The sequence below is a fragment of the Alligator mississippiensis genome, chromosome 2 (assembly GCF_030867095.1).
Source record: "Alligator mississippiensis isolate rAllMis1 chromosome 2, rAllMis1, whole genome shotgun sequence".
Lineage (NCBI taxonomy): Eukaryota > Metazoa > Chordata > Crocodylia > Alligatoridae > Alligator > Alligator mississippiensis.
In genome coordinates this window covers 305,395,390-305,416,184 of record NC_081825.1, presented here as the reverse complement: position 1 = coordinate 305,416,184, position 20,795 = coordinate 305,395,390, and the positions used below count along the sequence as shown (strand labels likewise).

The 20,795-nt window shown below is 45.1% G+C and overlaps 1 non-coding gene across 1 annotated transcript; it reads left to right on the top strand.

The window, feature by feature from the left end:
* Positions 1-20,233: 20,233 nt before the first annotated feature.
* Positions 20,234-20,341, top strand: TRNAL-UAA (transfer RNA leucine (anticodon UAA)). The gene is made up of 2 exons: positions 20,234-20,271; positions 20,296-20,341. It is a non-coding gene; the product is annotated as a tRNA-Leu (tRNA).
* The last annotated feature ends 454 nt before the right edge of the window (positions 20,342-20,795 follow it).

Below are 20,795 nucleotides of genomic sequence, written 5' to 3'. Positions count from 1 at the left end.
TTAGTACTTGCTTTAAAAAGTACTTACTGACTGTGTAGTACCTGCTGGTAGTCTGCAGTCCAGTGGCTCGTGGGTTGTTTGTGACCCTACTGCACAGTAGTAGCAGTGTCATGGTTAGGGGCTGGTGATGTGGCATTCACAGACTGACATTTTCTTCTGCCCTTAGAAATCAGGATTCAACTGTCCCTTGGAGCAAGGAATCTACATAGAGAGTCTGGGCTAGAATTAACAAAATAGGAGAGGTAGCTAAAAACATCCTCAAACAATTTTATGATTCTTCTTGTAAAACCTTCTCTGGGGGATTGGGCATTCCATAGCATTCCTTCATCTTTTACCACTGATAGTGTGTACTTTTGCTGTTATCTTACCTCATCTATAGCATATATGGTATAGTCTTTTTATAGTCTCTTTTAGTAAGGCTGCATGTTTGGCTGACAAAAATAGCTGGGAGGTACTACATTAAGTCTTTTCAATTAATGCCATGCAGTCTTTTAAATGAAAAAAAAAAAAAAAAAGGATTTTTTTATGCCAAAACCAAAGAAAAAAAATAGCTAGCTGGTAAGTCTGAATGTCACTTGAAATGGGAATTCATTTTCCATTGTGGATTTGTTTAGTAACATCCTATAGGGGACTTTTTCTTAGTCCATTGTTATTCAATATATTTATTAATGATGTGGAAGAAAACACAGTAATTGCTGGGAACAATCTCAGATGATGCAAAAAGTGTGGAGTTGTAAATAATGATGGAAATAAGGCATTTATGTAGATAGGTATAGATAGATGGGCTTGGCTCTCATGATTTACCTTTGTTTTCATGCAGCTAAATGCAAGACCATACATTGAGGAACCAAAACTCTGGGCATAGGCCCAGAAGAAAGATTTAGGGATTATGGCAGAAGCTATTTAATGTGTTGTCATGGCGAATACATTCTTGAATGTATAAGGAGTATTGATATTACCATTATGTATAGCATTAATGAGACCAATATCAATGTGCCTTGTATCAACACTCCAGAAAGGATGGAGACAAACTGGAAGGGGTTCAGAAAGGAGGTAAAATAATGGCGGTGTCCTTGCAGGACGCCCTCATTTATGGATGACAGGAGGCAGAGTGGCCGGACGCCCTCGTTTATGGATGAGAGGTAGCAGAGTGGCTGGATGCCGAGCGGAGGAAAGCCAGGGCTGTAGTTTTGGAATTCCTGTCCCAAAGCTGATTGGCTGCAGCATTACATATTTGTTAAAATCTTATCGGTACCAAAGGAAGCAGGCAAATGATTCTTTGGCCCTCTGTGCAAAAAGTTGTGTGCAGAGACCTTTGTAGGGTTAATCCCTGGAGGCTCTGTTCAGGGGAAGTCAGCCTTGTAAAAGTTATATGGGAGGTTGAGCTTGCTTCACACAGGGCTGGGTTTTATTTCAGCTGTAATACTAAGTCATATAACTTGCTGTAGACACCTGAACCTGATACCAGCCCTCAGGCTATTACAACAATGAGTTTAGCTGAAGAAAAGTGAAGTGACTTTTTTTCTCTGCACAGAAAGTGGAGATTCCTCCGTGGCAAGAAGGAGGCAGCAGAGAGAAGAGCTTTTGAGGTAAGGAACCCAGAAACTTGGATTTGTTCGGTGCTAGGCATGTCGCAGGCTCTATCAGAGACAGGATATGAATAATGATAATGAACCAGCGCTAATGAAGTCAGATCACACACAGGGCCTGGAATTTTAGAGGTTTTGCATAGGGAAACCTGAAATTGCAGCACATCTTAGGTACGATAATAAGTTTCTATCCCAAATGCTTTTAAAGGAAAGCCGTATTAGATACTTGCGGTGTAGTCCAGACTGGAGCCTGGTCTACTAAGGACTAGTAGAAACCAGAGATGGAAAAGTCCCTAAGTGTACAGAAGTAATTAACAGATACTACCACATTCCTAAATAGAGAATGGGAAACTTGAAACTACTGAAAGGCACCTAACTAGCATTGAAGTGTGACCATCTCTCGCAAAGGAGGTAGGGGCTTTTAAACAGCGCAGAGGAATATTTCAGTGCTGAAGTTATATCTGTGCCTAGAATAGTACAGGTCCTTTGGGAGAAATGTGCAGTGTACATATACATCAATCATCCTCGCACGGACTGTAGAGCTGCCATATTGCAGCAGGTGACTTCCAGCTAGGACAACGTAGTGTTTATGATGATGGCCAGGAGTTATGGGATAACCCCCCTGATGACCAGGGACCACAATGCACCCCACAAGGTCTGGCCTCACCAACACAAGAAGCAGTGGCCTGTGCAGAATATTGGGAGCAGATCATATAGAAAGGGTGGACTGGAGACACATCAAAGAAGGCCGGGGACTGGTTTATGGCCACAGAGTCATAGGATTGGAAGGGACCTCAAGACTTATGTAGTCCAACCCCCCTGCAAAGAGGCAGGCTGCACTCCTCCTAAACCATCCCACATGGATGCCCATCCAGCTTCTTGGAAAACTTCAGTGAAGGCAATTCCAGCTCTTCCTATGCAGCCTGTTGTTGCTTGCCTCTGGATCTCTTCTAGCTCCTCTATATCCTTCTTCAAATGCAGGGGCAAAAAAAAAATAAAGGTATAAACTGTGGTGTGTGGAAGGGCACTACCATCTCCTCACCTCACACTCAATACTTTTCTAAGTGCAGCAGCAGATTATTCTTTCTTTTTTTCCCCCAAGTGTCACGTCGCTGTCTCATGTTGGATCTGATACACCACGGCCCTCCAGCCCTTCTTAGCAGCACTGATGCCAAAAAGGCAGGAGGTATGGCAAAGACTAAATGGGACAGAGGCATGAATTTTCATAGGCAACAACCTACTTCATTAGATGCTGGACAGTTGTGCTACCTAAACTGTTATCCCCGCCTGTTTGTGTGAAGTCATAGAGATGTGGGGCTGGAAGGCACCTCCAGAGGTCACATCTAGTCTAACCCCCTGCCTGAGTAAGGATCGGCCCTGTCCAAACCAGCCCGTGCAACCATAATGTGTTGCATTAATCTACATAAGACCCTGACACAACATAGATCTAACACCCTAACCTGCCACAGGTAAAGCAAAGGATCCTCAGCAGCTGCTATTAAATGATGTCAATATATTCAAGAGTCCCTGGTAGAGGGCCACAACCGCCACTGCAGAGGAAGGCAAAACTCTCTATGGTCTGTACTGATCTGACCACGGAGTCGAATTGCTTCCTGATCCCAAATCTGGCATTTGTCTGGTTCTGAGCAAGACTATATAGCCAAGAACCTCCAGTTTTGCTCCTGGCAGGAACATTGGCACACCCTAGCTGAAGTCCCCAGCCTGGGCTGTAACCAACATTGATTGCCTCTGGGGAGACTTAAAAACAGCCTGATACATATAGCACAAAAAAGGGAGCGGGGTGGGGGGAGAGGCCAGGAGCAACCAACAAAGCCCAGAAGCCCAGGAAATCCCAATAATTGAACGTAGACATAGCTACAACCAGATCACCCCTGACCAGGGGCTGTCCAACCTCCTCTTGACACCTCCAGTGATGGAGAGGCCACAGCTTCCCCTGGCATCTATTCCCCTGCCTCCCTGCTCTGATAGTGAAGAAGTTTGGTTTTTTCTCCCTGGATATCCAGTCTAAACTTACTTGCTGCAACTTCAAGCCATTGGTCCGTGGCTGCTTCTTTGCAAAAAGACAGAAAAGGTGTTTTCCCTCTTTAAGGCAACTCTTCAAGTCCGTTTAGTTTGTGTTTTTTTTTTCTTCCTGATCACCCTGTATTTCTATTTCTTCAATTTAATTTTGTTGCCCATGGCACAGTTCTCCAATGTATCCACATCCCTTTGTATTCCACGTTTTCCAGAGTATTTGTAACCCCCTCCCAGTTTTGTGCCATTGGCAAATTTTGCCTGTAATTCTCTATCCGTGCCTACAAATCACTGATAAAAAGAGTAAGCAGAATGGACCCAAAATAGGCCCCTGCAGAGTCCTATTGAGACCTCCTGGCAGTCTGGCATTGCATTGATCTGTTAATAGGTAATCCTGCCTGTGGTTATTCTACCAATGATGTAGCCACCTAATGGCAATACTATTTAGCCCACATTTCTCCCGTTTCCATAAAAGAATGGTATGTGGGACTATGTCATGTCACCTGCCTTCTCCTTATGTATGAAACAGTTACCTGCTGAAGAGGGAAATTGGCTTCTATTCATTTTGCTAGTCAGGTCTCAGTTTAATTGTTGTGATGACTGAAGCAAACCAGGCACTGAATGAACAGCTCTGCCTTCCCCGTGTCTCTTGCTAAAACCTCCCTTCTTCATCAAGCAGCAGACGCACAGACTCCCTAGTCATGCTCTTCCATTTCATCTATTCAAAGAGTCCCTTCTTGTTGCCTTTCATGTTTCTTGCCAGGGGACACTCATTGTTTGTTTTTGCATTCCTGAATTGTCCCATGCTATTCCTTTGTACACATTATAAGTGATGCCCATCCGTCCATTGCCTGTCCATATCTCTTTGGATTTTCAGAGAACCAAGGAGCTTCTTATATAGCCACGTTGGTCCCTGCTCCTCCTTCTTCTTTTTTTCCTTTGCATTGGAATGGCTTGTTGCTGAGCCTCTAACAGCACAGGATGTCCTTCTGGATTTACGCACCCCTTAAGGGCCCCCTTTTTTTTCCTGTAATACGTCAATCCAAGGGACCCGAGTCAGTTTAAATGTCTTTTTTTTAAATCCCACCATCCTTATTTTGCTATCCCCATGTTTTCTTTCCCTTAATATAACTATTTCAACCATAACCCATCACTTCCTTCCAAGTTTCTGACCATCTTTAGATTTGCAACCAGTTCATTCCAGTGGATCTAGATCAGATCCAGGATAAATGACCCCTAGTCCTCTCCTCTGCTTTCTGAAACAGTGGAAGCAAGAGGGCTTTTAACCTGGCCCAAATTCATGTGTTTTTTTTTTGTTTTTTTTTTTTATGATTTACTTATAACAATTCCAAATATCCTTGTTAGCCACTTAACTACCTAAGTACTCTTTTGGTACTGCCTCTTGGCATGGATGGTGATTGGTGGCAATGAGCTCCCGTCACCAAGTTTCAACTTTCTCAAGCTTAGGGCAGATATAATTAGAATGGAAAAAAAAATGTTTAAAAAGACATTAAATGTATTCTGAAAGTTGTGTTGTAACTGTGACAGTCCAGGGAATTATGCACGAAGCAAGATTTGCTTTCATTGCCTCCGCTTTATAATTGGGAGAGATGACAAGCTTTCAGGTACAAAATGTGCTTCTTCAGGTCTGGGAAAGAAGCAGATGTAGGCTAAGCTAGATAGCAGGCAGAACAATGACTTTTGTTTAACCTTCTGATGTTAATGAAAGTGATCACTTAAATTGCAACGTGGACGGTAAACCGTGGAGCAGCGAGGTCATAAGAAGTAGTTATGGACCCAGTAAAGGGCAGTTGCTAGAGATAAACCTAATTATATAAAAGAATCATAGCTGTCTAAAAGAAGTAGGGCCATTATCACCTCTGGAGCACAGGGAGGTTAGCAAAGGAAGCAGAGGTAAGTTATAAAAAGTCATAAAACATGTGTCTTTGAAGTCTGTGTTTTTTTGGTGGACAATAAAATTATGAGTTTTTGCTCTTAGGCTTCTCTTCTGAAAGTGTTGCAGAAGTTTATTTGCAGGACAAGTCATAGAAGGACTCCTGTGAATAATAACCTCCCACTGGTGATGGGTGGCCCTGTCCTTGTGAGTCCATCCAGGAAGGTTCACCAGCATGGTTTCCATAGGGGCTTTTGGACGAGGTATGTCATGTTCTGCAACAGGCTTGTGTTGGACCCATGGGCTGTGATGGCTTTGATGTGGAATGTGCTGATTATCGTGAGGTGAGAAGTGCATTGGCAGCTTTTGTGCCTTTTGTTCAAGCAGTGTCTTGTTCCATTGGGTGTTTGCAGACCAGAAGTCAGTTTGGATGTTGCCACTTCTTCCAGTGTGGCTTTGAATTTCTAAATACATTTTGCTTGGGATGACACATAGCTGAAGCACACCTCCTAATTCTCTGTCTTCTGTGCGCACAAATGCTGATCAGATAGATTAGGCAGCATTTCTCATTAACTGCAATACTTTTATTGTGCAAATGGCAGATTGTCACAGGTGGTCTCTCTAAAATAACCCTTCCAAAATAAAATTATATAGATGGAACCATGAAGACTGTTTAACCCTGTTCAGCTACTTGTCTCAAAGAGTTATAGCCATATATTTGGTAATTTGGAAAGAGCACCTACTTCTTGTTTTAATTTGAGCTTTTCCTCTGTCTTAAAATCGTTTTGGCAGGAAGGGCTGGTTTTGTATTTGGAGCCTTTTGGACTGTGCTTCTGGACTGTTGAAATACCCAGGGAATGCCCCGTTATTTAGATTCAGCTGCCTTGTTACAAAAACATGAATGTTATTTGAGGAAATGAAACCAATCTGCCTCCTTCCTGTTATTGCTATTCCAAGAAGGCCCACAGTGGCCCAGTCAACGTAATACACCAATGAAACCAAATGCATGGCCATTTGTTACTCCATTGTTTCCATTGCAAACTAATTCTAATAAAGCATTCATCATGGCTGGAGCACAATGGAGCACACACAAAATATTGGAAGCCCTCCTATTAGATAATACATGTTTACTGCTACAGGAGATAACAAATAGGATTAGCTGCTCAATGGCCATTGTCGACAGGAGCCTTGGAAATGCTTAAAACAGAAGGCAAACCAAATAATGCTCTCCCAAGTGGCCAACAGGATTTTGAAATTATCCCCTTTGTTTGTTCCTCTTGTGTAGGTACCCTGAACAGAGACAATTAGGCGGTTCACCAGCTCGCTGCACCACAAAGGATTCTTAGCAAAAGATTAAATTAGCAACAACAACAAAAAAACCCCAAACAAACAAACAAACAAAAAACCCAACTTTTAAAAAATCTGCTCAAAGGACTTGATTCTCTATTGCCCTCTTTTTAAACTACTTTAACTCTAAGCCCAAGTATCTCACTGCAGCTGTTTCATGTTTTGTAGATACCAAGGTTTCCAATAGCGACACCGACCTGCAATTATGATGTGTCTCAGGGTCACACATACAAAACAGGAGATTGAATAGAGTAACCGGCTTGGTAGATGAGGGGGATGCAGTAGACATAATATACTTGAACTTCAGTAAGGCTTTTGATACAGTCCTACATGACACTCTCATAAGTAAACTAGAGAAATGGCTAGAATCACTGGTAAGTGGATATGTAACTGGCTAAATAACTACAAGCAAAGAGTAATTATAAATGGATAAATGTGGTGGGAGGTTTCCAGCAGGGCTCCAAAGCGATCTGTTCTGGTTCAGTGCTGTTTACCATTTTTTATTAATGACTTGGCTGCAGGAGTAGAGTGATTCCTGAGCAAGTCGGCAGATGACACAAAATTGGGAGGACTTCCAAACACTGGGGAGAAGAGAGGTAGAGATGAACACTAGATGAGAGGTAGGGCAAATTATGCTGAGGGGAAACCAGCACGAGTTTGTGGCAGGCAGATCGTGCCTGACCAATCTAGTCTCCTTCTATGACCAGGTTACGAAACGCCTGGACACAGGAGGAGGGGTGGATGTCGTATACTTAGACTTCAGGAAGGCCTTTGATACGGTATCTCACCCCATACTGGTGAACAAGTTAAGAGGCTGTGACTGGGATGACTACACAGTCCGGTGGGTGGCGAATTGGCTGGAGGGTTGCACCCAAAGAGTCGTGGTGGATGGGTCGGTCTTGACCTGGAAGGGTGTGGGCAGTGGGGTCCCGCAGGGCTCGGTCCTTGGACCGATACTCTTTAATGTCTTCATCAGTGACTTGGACGAGGGAGTGAAGTGTACTCTGTCCAAGTTTGCAGATGACACAAAACTGTGGGGAGAAGCGGACACGCCGGAGGGCAGGGAACAGCTACAAGCAGACCTGGACAGGTTGGACAAGTGGGCAGAAAACAACAGGATGCAGTTCAACAAGGAGAAATGCAAAGTGCTGCACCTAGGGAGGAAAAATGTCCAGTACACCTACAGCCTAGGGAATGACCTGCTAGATGGTACAGAGGTGGAAAGGGATCTTGGAGTCCTAGTGGACTCCAAGATGAACATGAGCCGGCAGTGTGACGAAGCCATCAAAAAAGCCAATGGCACTTTATCGTGCATCAGCAGATACATGACGAATAGGTCCAGGGAGGTGATACTTCCCCTCTATAGGGCGTTGGTCAGACCGCAGTTGGAGTACTGCGTGCAATTCTGGGCGCCACACTTCAAGAAGGATGTGGATAACCTGGAGCGGGTCCAGAGAAGGGCAACTCGTATGATCAAGGGCCTGCAGACCAAGCCCTACGAGAAGAGACTAGAGAAACTGGACCTTTTCAGCCTCCGCAAGAGAAGGTTGAGAGGCGACCTTGTGGCTGCCTATAAGTTCATCACGGGGGCACAGAAGGGAATTGGTGAGTATTTATTCACCAAGGCGCCCCCGGGGGTTACAAGAAACAATGGCCACAAGCTAGCAGAGAGCAGATTTAGACTGGACATTAGGAAGAACTTCTTCACAGTTCGAGTGGCCAAGGTGTGGAACGGGCTCCCAAGGGAGGTGGTGCTCTCCCCTACCCTGGGGGTCTTCAAGAGGAGGTTAGACGAGTATCTAGCTGGGGTCATCTAGACCCAGCACTCTTTCCTGCTTATGCAGGGGGTCGGACTCGATGATGTATTGAGGTCCCTTCCGTCCCTAACACCTATAAGATCTATGAGAGAGGGTATGGACCAACACCCTTTTTATCTGCTTGGAAAGGGGGAACTGAGAGGGAAGCTGGTACTTGGTCAGGTCCAACTCGTATGTGTGCATGAATTTATAATGATATAATTTTAGCTAAATCACCCCACTATTACTTTTAATGAGTGGGGTGGTTTTGTTGCACTTGGATCACAACAGAGTCATGCAGATGAAATAACAGTTGATATCAGCACCCTTTGATATTAATACAGTTGTTTATACCTAGAAGGGAATTTGACAATGCCAAATGTAAGGTGCTACACCTAGGAAAGAAAAAGCAGCTGTACAAATACAGGGTGGAGATAACTGGCTAAGCAGTAATGTGGCTGGGAAGGATTTAGAGGTTTTGGTGGCTCAACATGAACCAACAGTGTGATGAAGTCATCAAAAAGTAACTCATTTGGGGCTGCATTAATAGGAGCATAGTATGTAAGATATAGGAGAAAATAGTGCTGCTTTACTCTGCAGTGGCTAGGCTTCAGCTGGAGTAATGGGTGTAATTGTGGGCTCCACAGTTTAAGAGGGATGTGGAGGAACTGGAGAAGATCCAGTGATGATGAGCAAAGATGTTATAGGGGTGAGAATGCAAACCGGATGACGGGAGGTTGACAGACCTAGGTACATTGAGGTAGGCATGTTTAGTCTTCAAAATATTTAACTGGCTGCCATAAAGAGGAACAATGGTTTCTTTTTTGGCATGGGAAGACACAAGATAATGGGTTTAAACTGTACAAAATGAAATGTAGATGAAATACAGGGGAAAAATTAAAACACTGTTCAGCACAGAAGGGCAGTGGAGCAAGTAGGGTGGGAGACCTGTGGCATCTCATCCATTGCATGTTTTCAAGAAGAGGTTGGGTAGCCATCCAACTAGGATAGCTCTGGAAGAGTGCAGCCTGCATTTGAGTACAGGTTTGAACTAGGCGACCTTTGAGATCCCTTCTGATCCCAGGACTCTATATTAGAAAGTCTCTGTTAAAACTAGAAGACTTATCTTGCCTCTTTGAGATACCACGGTCTATAGAAATAGCCTTCCAGTAGGGAGAGAGAGGGCAAAACACTTCCTGCGTTTTGAAACGGAGTTTGAGAAATGGAAGAAGGGTTGGTCTTCCATCACTGCTGCATCAGTGAGTCAGGCACAGGTGATCCCATCCCATCTTTTATCCTGTGTTACTAAAAGCAGCTCATACCCTATATGAAGGAATTTAGTTCACACTGAGATACTCAGCATTACATCCAGGTGAAGTCCATATTCTCTTCCAAACTCAAACGTCTTTGGTTTGCTTCATGAGCAACTGTAAGATAAATCCAAACACAAACTGCAAGGTCCACTAGAGTAGTTGGTGACGTTGGAAAGCCAAAAGTAATAAAAGGTTTGTGTCACGCAGACAAAGAGAGAAGAGAGCTAAAACGGAGTCCACTCTGCCAATTGTTATGAAAACAGTTGTAATCGGTTGATAGCAAGCTATTTGTCATTTTAGTCTTCAGTTTAGTGGTTCATTCACAGGTTAAATGTCCAGCCAATCAAATGTGTCTCTTCCATTTAATGGGTGCTAAATTGAAGTTGACCTAACAATTTAAATTCTTTCCAGATCCTTTAGATTGAGATTAGTGAGAAAGGTATAATTTAGTGTGTGCAGCAAAACTAGGCAAGTGTCCCTCAGAGAAGTTTACGCATGATAGTAGAGGTCCCTTTATGCTTTAAGTATTCTCATCACAAAATGCACTGTTGTAAATGTAAAGCTCTTGTTCTCAAGAATAGGCTCCTAGACAAAGCAGCCTATTGTAATCTAGTGCTGTCCTTCATGATCACTGTCAGAAAGCTTAACCTAGTTAATCGATTAGCTTTGGTATTAGACTGATATACGTGTGGTTTAAAGAGAGTGCTTTAATGTGAGGTTGTGTGGTTCAAAAGGTGACTTGGAGATAGATTTTCCATGAGTCCTGCCACTGACACTGTGCAACATGGATAAAAGTACCTGCCTTACAAGAGGTCCCTATCACCTTCCAGGGCTCAAATGAATACACCTACATACTCTTTGGGTGCATCTATACGTGCCTGTAGAGTGACATTGGTACTACGCCATGCTTAGTAGCAGTACTAAAGCACGGTGCAATAGCAGCCTGTCTTGCGTTGTACGCTGCGTGCACAGTTATTTTTAGCCACTACTTTACCATAGTGGTGCGCTATAACGAGGGAGCGCGCCACTACAGCGAAGTAGCTGCTGGTCACGTGTAGATGCACAGGGCTGCTACATTGTTGCAGTGTGCCACTACATCAATGTAGCATCACATGTAAACGTGTCCTTTATCTTAATGCACTAAAAAAACCCTCAATTTTGGCTGAAACATGTCACGTCCACTTACCTAGACCACCTACTCTTCAGTGAGCTACAAAGACAGCCACAAAACTTGAATGGTAATCTTTTCAAGTACATATTTATGGGCTTATTTTTAGAAGTCTATGTTAAATGTTCAGGCCCCTGGTACAGATTACATGCATTGCAGTCTGAACCCACGAGATAAAACTGTTTCCTCTGCTTTGTATTGCACTGTTAGAATGTGATCCTACAAACAATTATGTAGATACCTAAATTCAATGTATAGAGGGGAAATCCTGCACAAAAGTGAATCACAAGAGTCCCTTTGACTTCAGCTTAGATGCTTAAAATAATATAGTTGTGCGAGTCCTTGCAAGATGGGGTATTGGTAAAGATAAGCTCCAACTGAGAATGTAATGAAAAAACCTGGGGACGCTGCATCTTGCTGCTGAAATAAACAAATCACAAGCTAAAAAGGAGGAATCTACCAGGAAGGAACTGGAAAAAAAGTCTAAGACAAGACATACAAATGCACAATGATATTGCTGGCACGTGTACTGCAAGCATATCATTAGCAGTCGCATCACTGTGATGAAACGATCACAGAACAGAGAGCTCTTATAATTGGGGGAGAGGAGAAAAGCCAATCCTCTGAAGCAGGAAATCGGCAGAGGAACAGTCAGCTGTGGTACGGATTGGCAAGGAAAGCTGTGGGCTGGTAAACTCATTAATTCCCCAAATGCCTTTTTGCTTAGAGCAAATGAGGTGAAGGAAAATTAAATTTTACTGGGGTGTCTGAGACTTGGTGGCACGGTTGATATACACTAATTAAAATGTGGTAATATTTACTCTTCGGAATATGCCTGCATTTAATAGGGAACATTTTGGAAATTTGTCTTAGACTTCATCTTTTTAAAGATAAAGAAGAGAAACTAAGACCAAAAAAAAAAAAAAAATAAAAACCCTCTAAGACTATTTAGATGGTAGGTAGATAAAGCCTCTGTACAAATGAAGTCCGTGAGCTGCAACCTAGATCATTTCTATCCCATCCTGTCCTGGGAAGTGAGACACTATTGCTCCCAGACAGGTTTCCGTGCTGCCACAAAGATTTATCAGATGGGTTGCCAACCCCCCCCATTGCAATGTCTGTGAATCTACCACGAGGAAAGAGACTGGAGCTTTGCTCTCCCAGGTGAGGGGCCCTTGCAGCCAGGTTGTAGAGCTGTTCTCGTACTCCCTGCCCCCCAAAGCAGGTCTGACTCCCCTGGACTCCCACCCTGCACCTGGGTCAGGGGACACCGGAGCTGCTCCTGCCAGGGCTGAGCAGAGCATCTGCATGAAGAGCCAAGCTCAGCCCCTGCTCCCAACCCAGTGCCCCCACCCAAAGGAAGGAGTGCCCCCCAGTGTCACCCACTGGCTAGGAGCAGGTGCTGGGAGGGTTGGAAACTACCTACTAATGCTGCAGTGCATGGCTCAGCCCAGTACCCTGCACAACCGTTGTCCACAGCAGGAGCCCCCAAACCAGCAGGGAAAAACCCAGAGGAGACAGGGGACAGGGACCCAGCCCATCTCTCCCAGCAGCCCCCAGACCGGGGCTGGCCTGCCCCCAGTCAGCCAGGGGAAAGCAGCAGCAGCAGATGGGGTTGGCTCTTACCTGCACCATGCTGAATCTTCTTGCAAGTCCCTTGCTAACCCAGGGCTCCAGCAGCACCGTGGGCTCCACATGGCTGCACAGGCACTGGCAGCTGTGGGGAACTGGACCTGCTGGCAGGTGACCTGTGCTGTTGAAGCGCACCCCAGCCTGCTACGGGTGAGCAAGCACCCAGGTCCTTCACCCCAGGAGGTCTCCATCACTGGGCAACTCACAGCATCAGGGTTTTTGGTAACTTTATGCACACCAAGCAGCAAAGATGTGGGCTGCTGGAGTATGCTGGAAGAAACCTGCGCTTCTAGGAATGGAGATGCCTCCCCGCCTAGGTGGCAGCTGAGCTGGGAGTGTGAGGAACAAAGCAGCATCGAAACGTCAGACCGGAGTGCCGAACCGCCACTTAAAGAGCCCGGCCTCCTTATGTTCCCAGCTGCTTTGTGAACCTGGCCAGTGACTGTAGTTAGTGTGCATTTAGTTAGTAGTTCATTAAGCAAGTACTAAACTAAATGTGCAATAACTACTGTGCATTAGTGAACGTGTAGATGTGCCCACAGTGTGGTAAAAGCAGACGGGGATTTACCGTGCAGCAGCTGATCTGTGATAACTGCCCATGTGCATGCTCTTATCCCTGGCAGTAGTGCCAGTGCATGGTTTTTCTGTGACACTTACTGCACAGTAGCCAGATAACACTACACAGTAGTGTATGAACACAGTTTGTGCCCAGCGCACTACTGACCATTGTCATTAGGCTACTGTGCAGTAAGTGTCTTGTGTAGACATGCCCAGTCCCTTTCTGGATCTCTAGAGCCTTCCAATACTTTCTGCAAAGTCCATTTTGCAGAGGTAGGGTGGAGAGGACCCCCACCAACTCTTCCCCCAGCCATCCTAACCTATAGATTAGTTCTTGGGACCCTTTGTTGGAAAGTTGCATTTGTGCGATTAACCCCTCTCAGGCTAATAGGGAAGCTCTCCCCTAGTTCTGCTTCTTGAGCACCTGCTCTAATGACTATTCTTATACAAAAGGCTGACCAACCCCTCTCCCTTCCCTTAGCTGTTCCCAGATGGACGTGGCTATCGTGCATTGCGCAGAGATCAGTGCTGTCCGCATGGTTCAGGCATGACCCATAGCACGCCTGCCACATGAAGCCTTTCACAGGGTGCAGACATGGGGATGCCTGGTTGGTAATCTCCAAGGAGGCCCAAGATGCACTTTGGGTGCTTGGAAGTCCTGCTACTTACACCCAGACCCTCAGAAGTGCCAAAGCATTGCACTTCCACTGAAATGCATGTAAAATGTCTGGTTGTCTGTGCCTCAAGTCCCAGTCTGTGTAATGGGGAGAAGACCACTTGCCTTGCATGGAAATAGCATTGTGAAGGTAAGTGCATAAGGCCAGGAGGTACAATGCTGCTGTGATCAGCTTGTTTTACACAGATAAGCTAAAGTACAACCAGCTACTGTGGACTCACTCGTTTAATACATGCAAGGAAGAGATGACCTTGCCTTTATTACAATCAACGCAATTTAAGGACTAGTTGATCCAGTAATAAGCCGCCCATGCCATATTTATGAAACATCGTATTATATAAAATTATAGGTTATTTGAATTTAATTTGCATTTATACTTTCAAATCAGTTTATTATATAGCAGAAACACACTAGAATTAAATTCATAATGTGCATTACAGCAATTTGAGCAAATTGTACCTTGGAGCAATTTATATTTAAAATGTTGTATGTCTGCTGATTCACTTTCCTGTAGTGTGTAAATAAATTTGCAAAGCTCTTCCTGTGACAGTGATACGGTTCCAATGGTAAATTGGGATCGTTTGAAAGAGTGAGCAATTACTACTTGAGCAGATCTCAGCTGACACTAAATCTTAAAGCATTTGAATTACATGGCACAAGGAAAGGAAGTGATTTTTGGTGTGTTTTTGTTTTCCTTAAGTCACTGTAGTGGCTCTTGTCAGGTGGAAAACGACTGTGTAGAGACTCCTTGGCTTTTTCCCCAACACAATGTGATGAGCCTTTTAAAAGTTGTAAATGAGAGAGAGGGCATGGAGCCAAACTTCCCTGCATGCTAGGGAAGTTCAGATCAGGCTCTTCTAGTCATCAGATGGAGTTTGATAAGTGGCCTTCTCAACAGTCTGTTCACAACTCATTTCCCACAAATCTTTTGGCTCTTCATTTAACCTGAGTCTTCAAGAGACTTGATCATTAATGATGCTCTGCTACTAATCTGGGCTCTCTTTTTAAAATTAACTAGCGTCCCAGGGGGCTGGAGAATGGCCAGCTAAAAATGATGCCACAGCAGTCATAAGTGGGACACAACAAGGCCATGTTTCCATTACAGGAACCCAGCTGCAGGGTGAGGGTATGTGCAAACTTTGTGTCTGAGCTGTGGAGCAAAGCAAAGTAATGTGGACCGGCGGTGCAAGTACCCTTCTTGCCAAGGATACCGGCATCCTGGGCTTCATGGGTAGGAGCGCTGCCAGCAGATCGAGGGCGGTGATTTTTCCTCTCCATTCAGCACTGGGGAGGCCACATCTGGAGCCCTGTGTCCAGTTTTGGTCCCCCACTGCAGAAAGGATGTGGACACATTGGAGAGAGTCCATTGGAGGGCAATTAAAATGGTTTAGGCACATGACTGGTGAGGAGAGGCTGAGGGAACTGGGCTGATTTAGTCTGGAGAAGAAAAGACGGAGGGGGATTGAATAGCAGCCTTCACCTCCCTGCAGGGGGGCTGCAAAGAGTATGGAGCTGGGCTGGTCTCAGTGGGGGCAGATGACAGGACAAGGAGCAATGGGCTTAAGCTGCAGCAAGGGAAGTTGAGGTTGGATATTAGGAAAAACTGTCTCACCAGGAAGGAGTAAAGCACTGGAACGGGTTACCTATAGAGGTGGTAGAGTCTCCATCCTTGGAGGTTTTTGATGCCTTACTTGACAAAACCTTGTCTGGGATGATATAGTTGGGGCTGGTCCTGCTTGGAGCAGGGGGTTGGACCAGATTCATAGATTTATAGATTGTGGAGTCGGAAGGGACCACAATGGATCATCGTGTCCGACCCCCTTCCCCTGGCAGGAAAGAGGACCGAGGTCAGATGACCCCAGCCAGGTGACTATCCAGCCTTCTCTTGAAGACCTCCAAGTTAGGTGACAGCACCACCTCTCCTGGCAACCCGTTCCAGATCCTGGTCACCCTTACTGTGAAAAATGTCTTCCTAATATCTAACCTCAATCCACTCTCAACTAGTTTACACCCGTTATTCCTAGTCACTCCCTGGGGTGCCTTAGTAAACAGCACTTCCCCCATTCCCCATTGACCTCCCCTAATAAATTTATAGGCGGCCACAAGACCTCCCCTCAGCCGTCTCTTGTGAAGGCTAAAGAAATTCAGCTCTCTCAACCTCCCCCCGTAGGGTCTCTCATGAAGGCCACTAATCATGCGAGTGGCCTCCTCTGGACCCTCTCCAGATTCCCCGCGTCCCTCTTGAAGTGCGGTGCCCAAAACTGCACACAGTACTCCAACTGCGGCCTGACCAGTGCCACATAGAGGGGGAGCAGCACCTCCTTTGATCTATTGGTCATGCACCTGCTAATGCACAACAAGGTGCGATTGGCCTTGTTGATGGCCTCGTTACACTGCCGGCTCATGTTCATCTTGGAGTCAGTTATGACTCCAAGATCTCTCTCTGCCTCCGAGCTGCTGAGAAGGACACTCCCCAACCTATAGGTGTGCTGGGGTTCCTCCTTCCCAGGTGGAGTACCTTACATTTCTCTTTATTAAATTAATCCTATTCCTCTCTGCCCATTGCTCCAACCTGTCCAGGTCGGCCTGAATCTGCTCCCTGCCCTCCGGTGTACTAATTTTGTCCCATAACTTGGTATCATCAGTGAACTTGGAGAGGGTGTCCTCCACGCTCTCGTCCAAATCACTGATGAAGATATTGAATAATATCGGTCCGAGGACCGAACCCTGCGGGACCCCACTGCCCACCTCCCTCCAGGCTGAGAAGGACCCATCCACAGATGTGACCTCCTGGGGTTCCTTCCAGCCCTGATTATATGTCATACTTTATAGTCTATCTGGTTTTATTTGTGCTTGTATTATAAGTCATATGAAACTGGGAAAGGGCCACATACAGCTAATGGATAAATAACACAGTATTGGTGAACTCAGCTCCCTTCCCAGGCTCCTGCCCTGTGGGGTGCAGGCAAGACAGGGCGTGGGGAAGTGCTGGGCTGGACCTTGGCAATGCCACTGATCAGACTTTCCCAACAAAGAGAAACCTTGTTGTTAAGAAGCCCTGGATCCTCCAAGCTCCACGTCCACAGCCCCTGGCAGCCCAGAGTCTAATCCTGTTTTGTCTAAACGTAGCAGCATGATACTCACTCATGTAGCCACGTGCAGAAATGTAGCCACATAAGAGGCATCTTTGCCAATTAGACAAGGCTAATGAAGCAGTTGGAAATAAGATCTAATATTTGCCTTTCTCAGTATGCTCAGAAGGAGCTGGTTACATCCACCGTATGCGCTGTGGTGATCCTAGTCCTCCTGGGAAGGCACCTAACTCTTCTGTAAGTATCTGAAAGTGGGGACAAAGAACATGTAGGAGGGATAGGGATGTGCGTTTAGCCATGTGAGTACCACATGGCTACCAACAAGCAGAGTCGCAGAGCCAAAGCTGCCTAGACCCCAAGGAAAGTTCACCGAAAACAAGGTATTTTTGTGCAATTTGGATAAACTGGGAAATCCCAATGGAGGGCAGGGAGATGTTTCCAGACAGTCGTTATCAGCGTTATAACAGGCCGCCGGGTCCAAGCAAGCAGTGGCCTTTCCGCAGGACGGTGGGGATTAGATGGGCACTTAATTTCCCCTCGTCCCAAATGAAACTGTTCATAACAGGAATGAAAAGAAATACATCTGAATGAGAAAAAATGCCATGCCGAGCAAATAAGCAAGTGATTGCCGTCCTTTGAACACCAAGACGTGCAGGCTCCAGCAGGTACACGGACGTTTCCACGCTGGACCAGTGACCTGCAAACTGCCAGGAAACACCCGATACTCTTTCTTCTCTTTAGGGATCAGGTTAAAAAAGTCTGTTTTCAACATCACCTGTCAGCAGTCAATCTCCTGGATTCGCTCCATTTAGGCTTCAGGCCAAGGCAAAGCACAGACCTGCTGAGACAGCTCTTCTGCACGAGGAGAAACGAGACGAAAAAACAAACCAGTTTTGAAAGCAAAGTCGATCCATTTATGAAGGAGATGATATGCTCTCATCTCTCTTTTTACCCCTGACAAATGACAGGGTGCTTGTGCTATTTTACATGTTATGCCTGGTAGTTAGAGGACAGGGTTGTTCCCACAGCTTTTAAGATGAGGAACAGGTCAGACAAACAATTGTCTTGATAAATTAAACCATCCTGGTTTGAGCACAGGTTGGTTCTATTTTCTATGATACTTTGATAGCAAGGGATGTGCCTTCCCTGTCTCAATTCATAACTCCCATTAATGTCCATACGGGGGGGAGTTTACCAGAAGGCTCAGTTTAAGGAAAGCTTGACAAACTTAAGCATACCTTTTTAATTCTCACTCAGCATATTCATGTAACTTAAGTTGTTTTATTATTTTTTGGTTGTATTTTCTATTAAAATACATTATTAAATGGTTTCAAGTTGCACCAAAGGAAGTTGAGGTTAGATACTAGGAAAAACTCTCTCACTAGAAGGGTGGTGAAGCACTACAATGGGTTTCCCAGCGGGGTGATGGAGTCTCCATCCTTGGAGGTGTTCAAGACCTGAGTAGACAAAGCTTTGGCTGGGCTGATGTAGTTGGGGCTGGTCCTGCTTGGACCAAGGGTTGGATTAGATGGGACCTCCTGAGGTCCCTTCATACCCTCATGGTCTATGATGATATGAAATGCTAGTTAGGCCAGACATGAAATATGGACTTGGAAATGTTTATCTTTCAATCTAGTGGAAGACAATTTGCACCATAAAAACCAAGAGAAATGGAAGAGACCCAGGAATTTTTCACTAAAGAGATAATGTGCATTACACATTATTACTGAAAACTACAGTAAAGACATTTGCTCACATGGAAGTTGGGACATTTCTGAGTTCTAGCATGCTTAACTTTCTCCTACCACCAAAATCATCCAAAAAAGAAAGTATACCCTCCCTCCCCCTCCCCCGCAGCTATCTAAGTTGGGAAATGCCTTTTCATCAAATACCATCCTCCTATCCTTTGGATTTGTGGCTGTCATTTTTAGATCCATTCTCTTGTCGAAGTGGAGAGCAGCTCCTCCTGTTATGAAGTGTTGTTCGATGGCAGGATTTAAAAACATGATGCTCCGGATTTCGTCTGTTGTTTTGACAAGAGAGGCGTGGATCGTTCAGTGCGCTCCTCTGGCTTAGCTGCTTTGCATACAAAGCACCTCGTTTCTATATGTGCATATATACTAAAGTATGTGTGTGGCGGAGGGACGGGACCATTGAGGCTCCATGGGGATAGATCAAATACGGAAGGGTGCTACATGTCTGATGGTTTAGAAAACAATTGTATAATATATTGTAGGTATGAAATGTGTGACTTTGTAACGAGAATATATTGAAAAGAAAAGCAGAGTGAGACAGAGTGAAAACAACGTGTGTAACATCAGTGTCAGAACAGATTGAAAATCTATGGGGGATTTTTTCCTCATTGTAAAAAAAAAAAAAAAAAATGCTTTCATCAGAATTAAACCATGCCAGGTTTCAAATTTTAATATATTTTGGTTTTTCTCTGAAGAAAGGAAACAAAAGGAAATGAAAAGTAATGAAAGCAAACTAGGGTTAAGAGGACAGAGCGGACCAAACTACCCCCTGGTCTTGTTACACCGGGGAGTTAACACACACTGAGCTAAAGTGTGAAGTCTCAGATCACAAGCTGCTTTGCATGAGCTCCTCACGTGGGCACGTGCCACTGGTGCTCCAGAACAATTCACCCCGGATTTGGCTCAGTAGTTAGGCACACATGAATGAACAGGGAGCTGCCAGCAGCAGGTGCTGTTATGGCACCTGCCACAACCTGGCAGGGATCTGGTTGTTGTGGAGCAAACAGCAATTGTGGGGGAAAGGGATGAGGAAGCAGATGCACACAGTGATACCCCCTGTAACATCCACCCATTTATAGAGTCAATGAGAAGCCAAGCTGGAAAGGACCTCCAGGGCTCATCTACTTACCAGTAGAAGGACTTATGCCAGTGCGCTCCATTTTTACCCCATAGTAAAGTTGTTCTGGAATAACCCCAAAATATATCTTCACCCTAAGTGCAAGGGGCTGGAGGAAGCAACCTCCTACAGAAGCATTCGGAGGCCCAGGTGCTGGCCCCAGCCTCCCCACCCCACCCAGGGCACCTTGCCATGCACCAGAGCATGTGTGCACAGGTATTCCCCGGGGACAAGTAGCAGTGGCAGAACTGCCATTTACGTATGTCAGGATGGCCGAGTGGTCTAAGGCGCCAGACTTAAGGCTCTGTCTTCCCTCTCCTGGGTGTTCTGGTCTCTGTATGGAGACGTGGGTTCAAATCCCACTCCTGACATGCCTTTTGGGGGTTGGACTTGATGATCTATTGAGGTCCCTTCTGACCCTAACATCTATAAATCTATGAACTATGTTCGGCTGTTATTTGTCCCTGGGGAAACACACCTGTCCCCTCATCTGCATGCTCCCTACAGGGACATCAGGATTTCCACACAGAATTACTTTCTAAACTGTAAGTTAGATAACACAGGTGAAGATGCACAGGAAAAGTGCAGTATCCAAGAGGGAGGAAAGAACAAGTCAGAGATTATTTAGGGAAAAGGGGTTTGGTTTGGTTTGGTTTTTGGTTTTTTTGTTTTTTTAATTAGCAGGACTTAATAAGATCCAAACCAAAGTACTCAAGATATTGGCTGAGGCAATTTCAGAGCTATTAACTATTATCTTGGAGAACTCATAGAGGTTGAGTGATGACCTAGAAGACTGGAAAAGGGCAAATATGGTGTCTCTTTAAA